This window comes from Mya arenaria, chromosome 3 (genome assembly GCF_026914265.1).
Source record: "Mya arenaria isolate MELC-2E11 chromosome 3, ASM2691426v1".
Classification (NCBI taxonomy): Eukaryota; Metazoa; Mollusca; class Bivalvia; order Myida; family Myidae; genus Mya; species Mya arenaria.
Genome location: NC_069124.1, coordinates 87,882,948 through 87,896,583, shown reverse-complemented (window position 1 = coordinate 87,896,583; position 13,636 = coordinate 87,882,948). Strand labels below are relative to the sequence as shown.

The following is a 13,636-nucleotide window of genomic DNA, read 5'->3' as shown; positions in this document are numbered from 1 at the left end:
TCATACTTCTTTATATCCAGAAGTTCTTTTTACAATATTCAGTTAAAAAAAACTAATGTCTTGCTGTCAGTTTTTGATTGCCTCCAACTGTCCCCACTTTCAGGAAACGACTTAAGCCTCTTGGTGGGCCAATTTGGAAATTGGTTCCTGATCCAATTTTGTTAACAGATCTGATCATCATGTCTACTAGAAGTAAGACATGTTATATCTAAATCCATACATTTTGAAATTTTAAATTCATTCAGCCCTAGTGTCAAAGATAAGCGTGGAATCATACCGATTCGACCCAATAGCTTAATGCATTTTATATATTATATATAACATATTGGGTCTAAAGCCCCAGTAAAATGATGGGTCTGACCCAAGAAATTGGTGACACTAAAAAGGTACCTATGTCTCAAGATTTTCTGATGTATATTGATATACATAGCATTCCAACAGTCAATCTATACTGTATATAGGACAGTGACGCCTGTATCACTATTATATCTAGTAGGTCCCAATAAATATGGATAGGATTATAGTCCCAATAAGTTGGCGAGTTTAAGTATATATATATATATATATATATATATATATATATATATATATATATATATGTGTGTGTGTTTTGAGTCGGAATTTTGAACGTACCTATTATTATCACACAGTATACAGACATGCTGAATGGAATCTGTAATGCACAACACATCTTGGGAAGTCATAATTATTTGAAGGAATGAACGTCTCGTCCAACTAGCAGCGGGTTTGGCTTGAACTTATATACCAATCGGTTGATTCACATTCCATAACCAATTTGTCCATAAAAACTGATAAGAAAACAAAGTTTGATCATATTACTTATACAAACTTTACCTACGCCACAAACTATTGCATTTATATCAATGATTTGTGCATTGCCTTTGTATTCAGAAAATTGCCGACGTAGCGTAGACTTGTATTTCGTACATTAAGACAATTTGAAGAACGGTGGTTCTCAACTTCTGGTAATGTTACGTAATATATAAAGTTGCCTTAACATTTTTTTATTTGATTTTAGAAACAACAACAAATTCATTAAAGCATTATCACTGTCTGTTACACGTTCCTGTGGAATGAACATAAAACGTATATTCTGTTGCGAACAGTATGCTCCTGAAGTTTCCTTCCATTCAAAGTGTTGCTCTTACAAAAAACGTGCACGTAGCTTTAGAATTTATCACGTTCGGTATTAAATTAGAGACTGTATGACCTATGTCATGGACATGTTTGGTTAAATGTGTGCTAGGATCAACTATGTTATGGACATGTTTGGTAAAATGGGTGCTATTTGGTTAAATGTGTGCTAGGATCACCTATGCCATGGAAGTGTTTGGTTAAATGTGTGCTAGGATCACCTATGCCATGGAAGTGTTTGGTTAAATGTGTGCTAGGATCACCTATGCCATGGAAGTGTTTGGTTAAATGTGTGCTAGGATCACCTATGCCATGGAAGTGTTTGGTTAAATGTGTGCTAGGATCACCTATGCCATGGAAGTGTTTGGTTAAATGTGTGCTAGGATCACCTATGTCATGGACATGTTTGGTTAAATGTGTGCTAGGATCACCTATGTCATGGAAGTGTTTGGTTAAATGTGTGCTAGGATCACCTATGTCATGGACATGTTTGGTTAAATGTGTGCTAGGATCACCTTTGTCATGGACATGTTTGGTTAAATGTGTGCTAGGATCACCTATGTCATGGACATGTTTGGCTAAATGTGTGCTAGGAACACCTATGACATGGAAGTGTTTGGCTAAAAGTGTGCTAGGATCACCTATACGTCATCGACATGATTGGTCAAATGTGTGCTAGGATCACCTATGTCATGGAAGAGTTTGGTTAAATGTGTGCTAGGATCACCTATGTCATGGAAGTGTTTGGTTAAAAGTGTGCTAGGATCACCTATGTCATGGAAAATTTTGGTTAAAAGTGTGCTAGCGTCATGTCATGGACATGTTTGGTTAAATGGGTGCTAGGATCACCTATGTCATGGACATGTCTGGTTAAATGTGTGCTAGCATCAAGCATGCAATGGACGTGTTTGGTTAAAAGTGTGCTAGCATTCTGTCATGGAAGAGTTTGGTTAAAAGTGTGCTAGGATCACCTTTGTCATGGAATAGTTTTGTAAAAAGTGTGCTAGCACTTTAAGTGGATAGTTTGTCAACGAAGGAACACATAAGTCAACGTAAAAGTACACACTATCTTTTGACCCCTAATTGTTTTGTTATTCCTTATGTAAATATCTACCCTACCTCATGAAATGACGTACGTCATTAAGACATCCTCCAATATTCAACATATCAAATACCGTTTGTCTACATAAGCTTTACTGCTTGACAAAGTTCCTATAATCGGCTTACCGTACAGAGTCACAAACTATTCATTATGATCAGGACTTAATAATTTGGATTATCCGTAGTTTGCACAAGATCATGTTCTGCCGGGTTTGAGGCTCTGAAATATTCGGTACAGATATTGAATGAAGCCTTAAGTATATTGAATATGCACTATTGTATGCGGCTAGTGTTGATTCTTATCTGTACGTTATATAAATGTTTTATTATCTATCATAACATGGCATTGTGTAAATAACCTATTCAAATTTGGACCCGTTTTTCGCAATTATATTTTATAACATGGCCGTATTTCAGCTGAAAATCAAAGAGTGTAAAAGTAGAGAATTTTGTATTTTTGTTATAACCGATTTGTAACAAATCATATCGCATATCTTTAATGACTGTCATTTAGATATTGAGCAGATTTTGATATTATTATCATTAAAGTACCAATGATCGCGCTATTTACTGTCAAGGTTTTGAATTTGATACCAATGAGTTATAGAATCATAGGACACCTTTAGACCTCTTAATAGTATTTCACTGCGTTAAAAAAACGATGGCCGATAAACTCCCAGTGTTTCGCTGTAACATTCACATGAGGGTTCAGTCCCATTGTTATCGGAGTGTATGAAAAAAAATCAACAACACACACATTAACTTGTATATAAACTTATTTTATATTTCCTTCTTAAATTAAACGCTTTAATCATCAAGCTTTTGCAAATACATTACACACTTTGGTTACAATCTTTATTACAAAATCAAACGAGTCGATCTATCAAGATTTTTTTCTGTATCAAATTTCATATACATTAATTTGTTCATTTTTTCTTATTTAATTTTTTCACATAGGGTACAAATGTATCAAACGTATTTTTTGTTTTTGTTATCGGATACCATTCATCTGAGGTAATTCATTATGCCGGTAAATGGAAATTGCCCAAGTCCTTTGCGACGGATCGACACTTTCCTTTACCGTTCTTTTTCATATGAAAACGTTTTGTTTTTTTATGCACAATATTCGCTTTACGTGGTGAAATTAAAGTATCCGGCCCAAAAATACGCTAGTTCTCTGATAGCTGCATTAAGGTATCCGACACACAAATACGCCAGTTCTCTGATAGCTCCATTAAGGTATCCGACCCACAAATACGCTAGTTCTCTGATAGCTCCATTAAGGTATCCGACATACAAATACGCCAGTTCTCTGATAGCTGCATTAAGGTATCCGACACACAAATACGCCAGTTCTCTGATAGCTGCATTAAGGTATCCGACACACAAATACGCCAGTTCTCTGATAGCTCCATTAAGGTATCCGACCCACAAATACGCTAGTTCTCTGATAGCTCCATTAAGGTATCCGACATACAAATACGCCAGTTCTCTGATAGCTCCATTAAGGTATCCGACACACAAATACGCCAGTTCTCTGATAGCTCCATTAAGGTATCCGACACACAAATACGCCAGTTCTCTGATAGCTCCATTAAGGTATCCGACACACAAATACGCCAGTTCTCTGATAGCTGCATTAAGGTATCCGACACACAAATACGCTAGTTCTCTGATAGCTCCATTAAGGTATCCGACACACAAATACGCCAGTTCTCTGATAGCTGCATTAAGGTATCCGACACACAAATACGCCAGTTCTCTGATAGCTGCATTAAGGTATCCGACACACAAATACGCCAGTTCTCTGATAGCTGCATTAAGGTATCCGACACACAAATACGCCAGTTCTCTGATAGCTGCATTAAGGTATCCGACACACAAATACGCCAGCTCTCTGATAGCTGCATTAAGGTATCCGACATACAAATACGCCAGTTCTCTGATAGCTCCATTAAGGTATCCGACACACAAATACGCCAGTTCTCTGATAGCTGCATTAAGGTATCCGACACACAAATACGCCAGTTCTCTGATAGCTGCATTAAGGTATCCGACACACAAATACGCCAGCTCTCTGATAGCTGCATTAAGGTATCCGACATACGAATACGCTAGTTCTCTGATAGCTCCATTAAGGTATCCGACACACAAATACGCCAGTTCTCTGATAGCTGCATTAAGGTATCCGACACACAAATACGCCAGTTCTCTGATAGCTGCATTAAGGTATCCGACACACAAATACGCCAGTTCTCTGATAGCTGCATTAAGGTATCCGACACACAAATACGCCAGTTCTCTGATAGCTGCATTAAGGTATCAGACCCACAAATACGCCAGTTCTCTGATAGCTGCATTAAGGTATCCGACACACAAATACGCCAGTTCTCTGATAGCTGCATTAAGGTATCCGACACACAAATACGCCAGTTCTCTGATAGCTCCATTAAGGTATCCGACACACAAATACGCCAGTTCTCTGATAGCTGCATTAAGGTATCCGACACACAAATACGCCAGTTCTCTGATAGCTGCATTAAGGTATCCGACACACAAATACGCCAGTTCTCTGATAGCTGCATTAAGGTATCCGACACACAAATACGCCAGTTCTCTGATAGCTGCATTAAGGTATCCGACACACAAATACGCCAGTTCTCTGATAGCTGCATTAAGGTATCCGACACACAAATACGCCAGTTCTCTGATAGCTGCATTAAGGTATCCGACACACAAATACGCCAGTTCTCTGATAGCTGCATTAAGGTATCCGACATACAAATACGCTAGTTTTCTGATAGCTCCATTAAGGTATCCGACATACAAATACGCTAGTTTTCTGATAGCTCCATTAAGGTATCCGACATACAAATACGCTAGTTCTCTGATAGCTCCATTAAGGTATCCGACACACAAATACGCTAGTTCTCTGATAGCTCCATTAAGGTATCCGACACACAAATACGACAGTTCTCTGATAGCTCCATTAAGGTATCCGACACACAAATACGCCAGTTCTCTGATAGCTGCATTAAGGTATCCGACACACAAATACGCTAGTTCTCTGATAGCTCCATTAAGGTATCCGACACACAAATACGCTAGTTCTCTGATAGCTGCATTAAGGTATCCGACCCAAAAATACGCCAGTTCTCTGATAGCTGCATTAAGGTATCCGACACACAAATACGCCAGTTCTCTGATAGCTGCATTAAGGTATCCGACCCACAAATACGCCAGTTCTCTGATAGCTGCATTAAGGTATCCGACCCACAAATACGCCAGTTCTCTGATAGCTGCATTAAGGTATCCGACCCACAAATACGCCAGTTCTCTGATAGCTGCATTAAGGTATCCGACCCACAAATACGCTAGTTCTCTGATAGCTGCATTAAGGTATCCGACCCAAAAATACGCCAGTTCTCTGATAGCTGCATTAAGGTATCCGACCAAAAAATACGCCAGTTCTCTGATAGCTGCATTAAGGTATCCGACACACAAATACGCCAGTTCTCTGATAGCTGCATTAAGGTATCCGACACACAAATACGCCAGTTCTCTGATAGCTGCATTAAGGTATCCGACACACAAATACGCCAGTTCTCTGATAGCTGCATTAAGGTATCCGACCCACAAATACGCCAGTTCTCTGATAGCTGCATTAAGGTATCCGACCCACAAATACGCCAGTTCTCTGATAGCTGCATTAAGGTATCCGACCCACAAATACGCCAGTTCTCTGATAGCTGCATTAAGGTATCCGGCAAATACGACAGTTCTCTGATAGCTCCATTAAGGTATCCGGCAAATACGACAGTTCTCTGATAGCTCCATTAAGGTATCCGACACACAAATACGCCAGTTCTCTGAAAGCTCCATTAAAGTATCCGGCCAATACGCCAGTTCTCTGATGGCTCCATTAAGGTATCCGACCCACAAATACGCCAGTTCTCTGATAGCGCCATTAAGGTATTCGGCCAATCCGCCAGTTCTCTGATGGCCCCATTAAGGCATCAGGCCCACACATACGCTAGTTCTCTGATGACTGCATTAAGGTATCCGGTCAACAAATACACCCGTTCGCTGATAGAACCATTAAGGCATCAGACCCACAAATACACCAGTTTTTGATGGCTCCATCAAGGTATTCGGCCAATATGCTAATTCTTTAATGGCTTCATTAAGGTATCCGGCCAATACGCAAGTTCTCTGATAGCTCCATTAAGGTATCTGGCCAATACGCCAGTTTTCTGATAGCTCCATTAAGGTATCCGGCCGACAAATACGCCAGTTCTCTAATGGCTCCAATAAGGTATCCGGCCGACAAATACGCCAGTTCTCTGATAGCTCCATTAAGGTATCCGGCCAATACGCCAGTTTACTGATGGCTCCATTAAGGCACCAGACCTACAAATACGCCAGTTCTCTGATAGCTCCATTAAGGTATCCAGCCAATACGCCACTTCTCTGATAGCTTCTTTAAGGTATCCGGCCAATACGCCAGTTCTCTGAAAGCTCCACTAAGGCATCAGACCAACAATAAAGCCAGTTCACTGATAGCTCCATTAAGGTATCCGGCTAATACGCCAGTTCTCTGATAGCTCCATTAAGGTATCCGGCTAATAAGCCAGTTCTCTGATAGCTCCATTAAGGTATCTGGCCAATACGCCAATTCTCTGAAAGCTCAATTAAGGTATCCGGCCCGCAAATACGTCAGTTCTCTGAAAGCTGCATTTAGGTATCCTGCTAATACGCCACAACTCTGATAGCTGCATTAAGGTATCCGGCCCGCAAAAACGTCAGTTCTCTGATAGCTCCATTAAGGTATCCGGCTAATACGCCAGTTCTCTGATAGCTTCATAATAAGGTATCCGGCTAATACGTCAGTTCTCTGAAAGCTGCATTAAGGTATCCGGCTAATACGCCAGTTCTCTGATAGCTCCATTAAGGTATCCGGCTAATACGCCAGTTCACTGATAGCTGCATTAAGGTATCCGACCAATACGCCAGTTTTCTGATGACTCAATTAAGGTATCAGACCCACAAATACACCATTTATCTTATAGCTCCATTAAAGTATCCGACCCACAAATACACCAGTTCTCTGATAGCTCCATTAAGGTATCCGGCTAATACGCCAGTTCTCTGATAGCTGCATTAAGGTATCCGGCTAATACGCCAGTTCTCTGATAGCTCCATTAAGGTATCCGGCTAATATGCCAGTTCTCTGATAGCTTCATTAAGGTATCCGGCTAATACGCCAGTTCTCTGATAGCTCCATTAAGGTATCCGGCTAATACGCCAGTTCTCTGATAGCTCCATTAAGGTATCTGGCTAATACGCCAGTTCACTGATAGCTGCATTAAGGTATCCGACCAATACGCCAGTTTTCTGATGACTCAATTAAGGTATCAGACCCACAAATACACCATTTATCTTATAGCTCCATTAAAGTATCAGACCCACAAATACACCAGTTCTCTGATAGCTCCATTAAGGTATCTTACCAACAAATATGCAAGTTCTCTGATAGCTCCATTGAGGCACCAGGCCCACCCATACAACAGTTCTCTGGTAGCTCCATTAAGTCATCAGATCCACAAATATGCCAGTTTTCTGATAGCTCCATTTAGGCATCAGACCCACAAATACGCCAGTTTTCTGATAGCTCCAGCTCATTGTACATGCAAAACAACCCTTTTAACTGATACCCAAATAATAGGAGGTCAACAGGCTCCCAAACTCCACATACCTGTGGTTTGACTACCTTAAACTACATGTATTGTCAAACGAAAATGTGATTTTATTAAGATTGCTCTATTGTTCTAGTCAACAAACTCCTTGTAACCCTCGTTTGACAATACATGTAGTTTAAGGTAGTCAAACCACATTGTAATTTTACATATCAATAATGCAACACAGAACATGGAATATAATAAATGAATTCAAATAAGATTCAAGTCAAATAGTATTAGCAAAATAGTTCAGACATTTAAATATCTTACTTAATGATTATAAATACATCGAATCTAAATACAGTCGAACCTCGTTGTGTCGACGTCGGATAAGTCGACTTTCCGGTTATGTCGACTTTTTTTTCCGGTCCCGAATTTATTTCTTCTTATTCTATATAAAATAAATCTGTTTGTGTCGATTTTTTTATCTCGACTTTTTCGCTATGTCGACCTCGTTTTTCAGTCCCAGTGGTCGAATTTCACACATTTCCTATGTTCTTTGTGTCGAACTGTAGATCGAGACGTAGGTGTGAAAATATTCATGACGGTTTGCGGCATGTCGCAAAATACCTTGCGTGTCAATATAACAAACTGTTATAATTAGGGGATACATAAATGTAATTGGCAAGTGCGAATAATTAAAATTGTTTATGTATTTAATTAAAGACACATTTATTTCTCAAGCTCTTTGGTTTTGTATAAAACATGTCCACTGCTCTGGTCGACTAATTCAGAGAAGGACCCGGTATAAAATCTTACAATGTACAAATGTATGCAATTGTGGTTTTATATGTGTTTTGTGTGATCCATAAACGTAAAAGAAATAAATTTGACACAAATAATTCTTCTTTTGTTTCACATTATTTTTCAATAATAAGTTTGCTGTTTTCACGACGAAAATATTTAACAAGACCGTTCAATTGTGGATGTAAACATCGTACAATCCAACTCAAACGTGTTGGGATTACTGATATTTTTTGTAATTCGGATGAGTCGACTTTTCGTTATCTCGACTTTTTTCACTAGGTCCCGAAAAAGTCGACATAACGAGGTTCGACTGTATATAGAACATTATAAGCATACGAGAAAGTTTAAAGTATAACTGTTGACTAGAAGATTTGCTTATTAAAACTATGAATACAAGATTATTCAAACGATGTTCAATATGTTTTATAATAGACCTTCACGCTGTTATGTGTTACATATTTCATTCGTCTCTGCGAGTGGTCAACGTTTGGGTCGTGCTTGGTTTGGAATGTCCAAGTTTTCTAATGTTCAGAACTTTTGAATATCACGATTTCAATCTGTTTCAAGCACACACTTATGTTTCTTGTTTGACAGTAGAACTTACCGACACTGTTTTATAGACCCCCATAACAGGTTAACATTGAAGATTTGCGTTCGTCTTCTCATATCAGTGTTTGTGCGATATTTGAGATCGCAGACAATCTTGTCTATTATAATAGATCCAAAGTACATAGCATTCACAGCAAGGACTTTGTGTCCGGCTCTAAATCTTCATTCTTAAGTTCATATTTTGTTTAGACTTTTATCCATTTATAAAACGTCTTGATTATTGACCTTACAACCCGCATACTTTTGCCAACTTGTTTCAAACAACGATCATACTGTTTGAAGATACGAAGTCTTATCGCGTATTTCAAACAGACAACATAAGCTCGTTCCACTTGGCACTAACATATATTTACCTGTATTCTTTATCTACCTGTACTGCACTTTCAATGTAAAACGCCAGGCAAGACAATAACAGGCATGCACGTACAAATTAACATTTGATATGACGCTGCTGGGGATTGGACACTCGACCTCCCACATGCGAATCGGACGCTCTAGCACTAGAATGTCTGTGTGATTAGGCACATTTTATGTTTGGTAGCCTGTAAACATAACTTTGAGAAGTTTCAAAGGTCGGAAAGTATTGAGGCCATACCGATCGGAAAGGACTGAAATGTAGAGGTTATTGAGGTTGTTGTACAGAATTGCTCGTCTATTATGCCTTGAACTCTGTATATCAAAGTGTTTTAGGCCTTGCTCACTGTGTATTAACATGTGTAAGGTATTAAGGTATTGATCACGGTGTTTCAAAGTTTGGTAGGCCTTGAACACTGTTAATGTTTGTAAGGCATTGCACACTGTGCATCAAAGTGTATTATATAGGCCTTTAACAATGTTAAAGTTTGTTTGACCTTGAACTCTGTGTATCAAATTTCGTTAGGGCTTGATAACTGATTATCATTGTTTACGCCTTGCTCGCTGTGCATCAACGTTTGTAAGGCATTGATCACTACATATAAACGTTTTTAACGTTCAACTGTTAATGTTGGTTAGGCCTTGAACACTGTGTATCGATGTTTGTTAGGCCTTGAACACTGTGTATCGACGTTTGTTAGGCCTTGAACACTGTGTATCAACGTTTGTTAGGCCTTGAACACTGTGTATCAACGTTTGTTAGGCCTTGAACACTGTGTATCAACGTTTGTTAGGCCTCGAACACTGTGTATCAACGTTTGTTAGGCCTCGAACACTGTGTATCAACGTTTGTTAGGCCTCGAACACTGTGTATCAACGTTTGTTAGGCCTCGAACACTGTGTATCAACGTTTGTTAGGCCTCGAACACTGTGTATCAACGTTTGTTAGGCCTCGAACACTGTATCAACGTTTGTTAGGTCTCGAACACTGTGTATCAACGTTTGTTAGGTCTCGAACACTGTGTATCAACGTTTGTTAGGTCTTGAACACTGTAAATGTTGGTTTAGGCCTTGAACACTGTCAATGTTTGACAGGCCTTAAAAATGTTGAATCATTCTATGATTTTATGTGGTTAAATCGGGTGAGATTGAGACTGGGTTTTGACTGGAGTATTGATGTGATATTGCATTTTACAGGGATCTCTTTCTCTCTCGCTACTGTAGTTTTCTTTTTATGATTACATCTTATATTCGAAATGAATATTCAATACTCTCTTGTTTGTTTTTCCTCCAAAAAACAAGAGACAGAAAACAATAAAAACTAAATCATAAGTTTCTGCTTAAAAAGCCGTAGACAGGGGGGGGGGGGGGGGGATACAGTATTTAATTCAAAAAAATATTTTCGATATATCGGGCACCAGAAATGTAACTTGTCAACATCGGTATATATCACACTGACAGGGTACCGCTGATGATTTCACAAAGGCATGGTAGGGTTCCTTTAAATGCATATCAACCTATGATCCAACACTCCAGGAAATGTTTGCTTTCGCTTTGTTTGCTGAAGATCAGGCTCTCCTAACCACTCAGTTAACAAGCTCTTAGCTGTTGGTTTGCTTGTGTGGATATCGACGTTTAGTACCTATGATATAACTTTTAGATCAATTAAATTAAAAGTATATTGTCCTTTCAAGTGCTATTTAAACATGTTTCGTCACCAAATAAGAGCCTGCAAATGTACGCGCACCTACTTGGAAGTCTGGCACGAGGTACTGCCGCTGCTGTACGCGAAGGGAGACTTGAGTATATTGAACGTAAACTTTACTTTCAGTTGTGTGATAAATAAACTAGGCTTAGTTGTGATGCATAATTAGATAACATGACATTCTCACTTATGAAGACATCATTGAATGTTAATTTCACTCCCAAAGCAGTGATTTACCAAATAGGCTTATTTTTTATATAGTTAGATAACATAACATAGCCGATTGTTTATGCGCAAACGATAAATCGCAAGTTGAAAATCCTAGGGTTTTCATTTGATTTTTGAACATTAAGAGTGGACTCTTTTTTCTGTTAAGATAAGAGCTTTAAGTGTGCTTACAATGCATCGATTTCATAATGGCATTTAAATGTTTGTTTTGTGAAAAGACAACAGATGCACTATCGATAGGGCAAAACAGCTGAATAGTTTAGTAGTTTAGGACAAATACAATTTTGATGTGCTTTAGATCTTGTTTATTCCTCTATGGATCTTTTAGAATAAACAGTTAGGGATAAAGTGGTCACATTCACTGATCTTGGAATTAACACTGATTCAGAAAAGTACGTTGTCGACTTGGAAAAGTATTCAAGCAATGTTTGGAACACTCTGATGTCAACATGGGGGTAATATCTGGAGCATTGGACCGATGTAATGGGAACTATGTTGGCAACTTCTGAACGCCATATTACACCGAACAATGTGGCGGAGGATTTGCATTAATTTCACTGATTCAGATTTTATTTTCCTATCGGCATTTACATGTTTTCAATAGAGACTGAAAAAGAAAGTCGACACCTGTAATTTATTTTTAACGAAACCCAAACAAAAATATTCCGCTATTGTATTGATATGTTTTGTACATCTTGACTTTTGTTCAGATATGAGTAAATATATTTGAACTATGACGCCGATCCAAATAAATCAAAAACAGCGATTCAAAACTGGAAATGAACAAAAACTTGTTCTTATATACATACGATTGTAGGGTTTGCACGGATTGTTAAACATATCTTCTTCTCCAAAAGAATCATATCATGTTGTGCAATGTAAGTGAATGGTAAGAAAATACTCCGACCATGAAAGTGAAAGAGCAACACGCTGGACACTTGCGTCTTCCACCAATGTGAGTAACTCGGTGTGTTCCTAATTCCATAAATCGTTTAAAAGACAACATTTTCTTTCTCGATAATTTTGTGGTCTAGGAATTCGCAAAATTTATCTGTGTGTCATCATCTATTGTAAATATTTATGGTGATTTCTAAAATATTAATTTATATATTTTCCGCGAAAAATTGTAAAACGATCAAATTGTCTTTACAGTTGCCAAAGCTACTTGTGTTACTAGATTTACTTAAAATGCTAATTAATGGTTTTCTCGAACTTATTAATGTTACAAATAATGCTAGCGGTTATCTTGAATTTGTCAATGTTACAAGCAATGCTTATGGTGTTCTTGAAGTTGTCAATGTTACAAGCAATGCTTATGGTGTTCTTGAAGTTGTCAATGTTACAAGCAATGCCAATGGTGTTCTTGAAGTTGTCAATGTTACAAGCAATGCTAATGGTGTTCTTGAAGTTGTCAATGTTACAAGCACTGCCAATGGTGTTCTTGAAGTTGTCAATGTTAAAAGCAATGCTAATGGTGTTCATAAAGTTGTCAATATTATCATTAATGCTAGCGGTAATCTTGAGGTTGTCAATGTTGCAAGTAATGCTACCGCTTATCTTAAAGATGTACATGTTACAAGTAATGCTAGCGGTTAGCTTGAAATTGTCAATGTTACAAGAAATGCTAATGGCTTTCTTGAAGTTTTCAATGTTATAAGCAAGGCTAGCAGTTATCTTGAAGTTGCCAATGTTACAAGTAATGCTAGCGGTTATCTTTAAATTGTCAATGTTACAAGTAATGCTACCGGTTATCTTAAAGATGTACATGTCACAAGTAATGCTAGCTTTTATCTTGGAGTTGCCAATGTTATGAGTAATGCTAGCATTTATCTTGAAGTTGTCAATGCTACTAGTAATGCTAGCTTTTATTTGCAAGTTGTCAATGTTACTAGTAATGCTAGCTATTATCTTCAAGTTGTCAATGTTACTAGTAATGCTAGCTATTATCTTCAAGTTGTCAATGTTACTAGTAATGCTAGCTATTATCTTCAAGTTGTCA

The 13,636-nt window shown here is 38.2% G+C and overlaps 1 protein-coding gene across 2 annotated transcripts in view; it reads left to right on the top strand.

The window, feature by feature from the left end:
• Positions 1-13,636, top strand: part of LOC128226655 (uncharacterized) — a 54,302-nt gene that overhangs the window by 15,345 nt on the left and 25,321 nt on the right. The gene's annotated exons all lie outside the window — the stretch shown is intronic.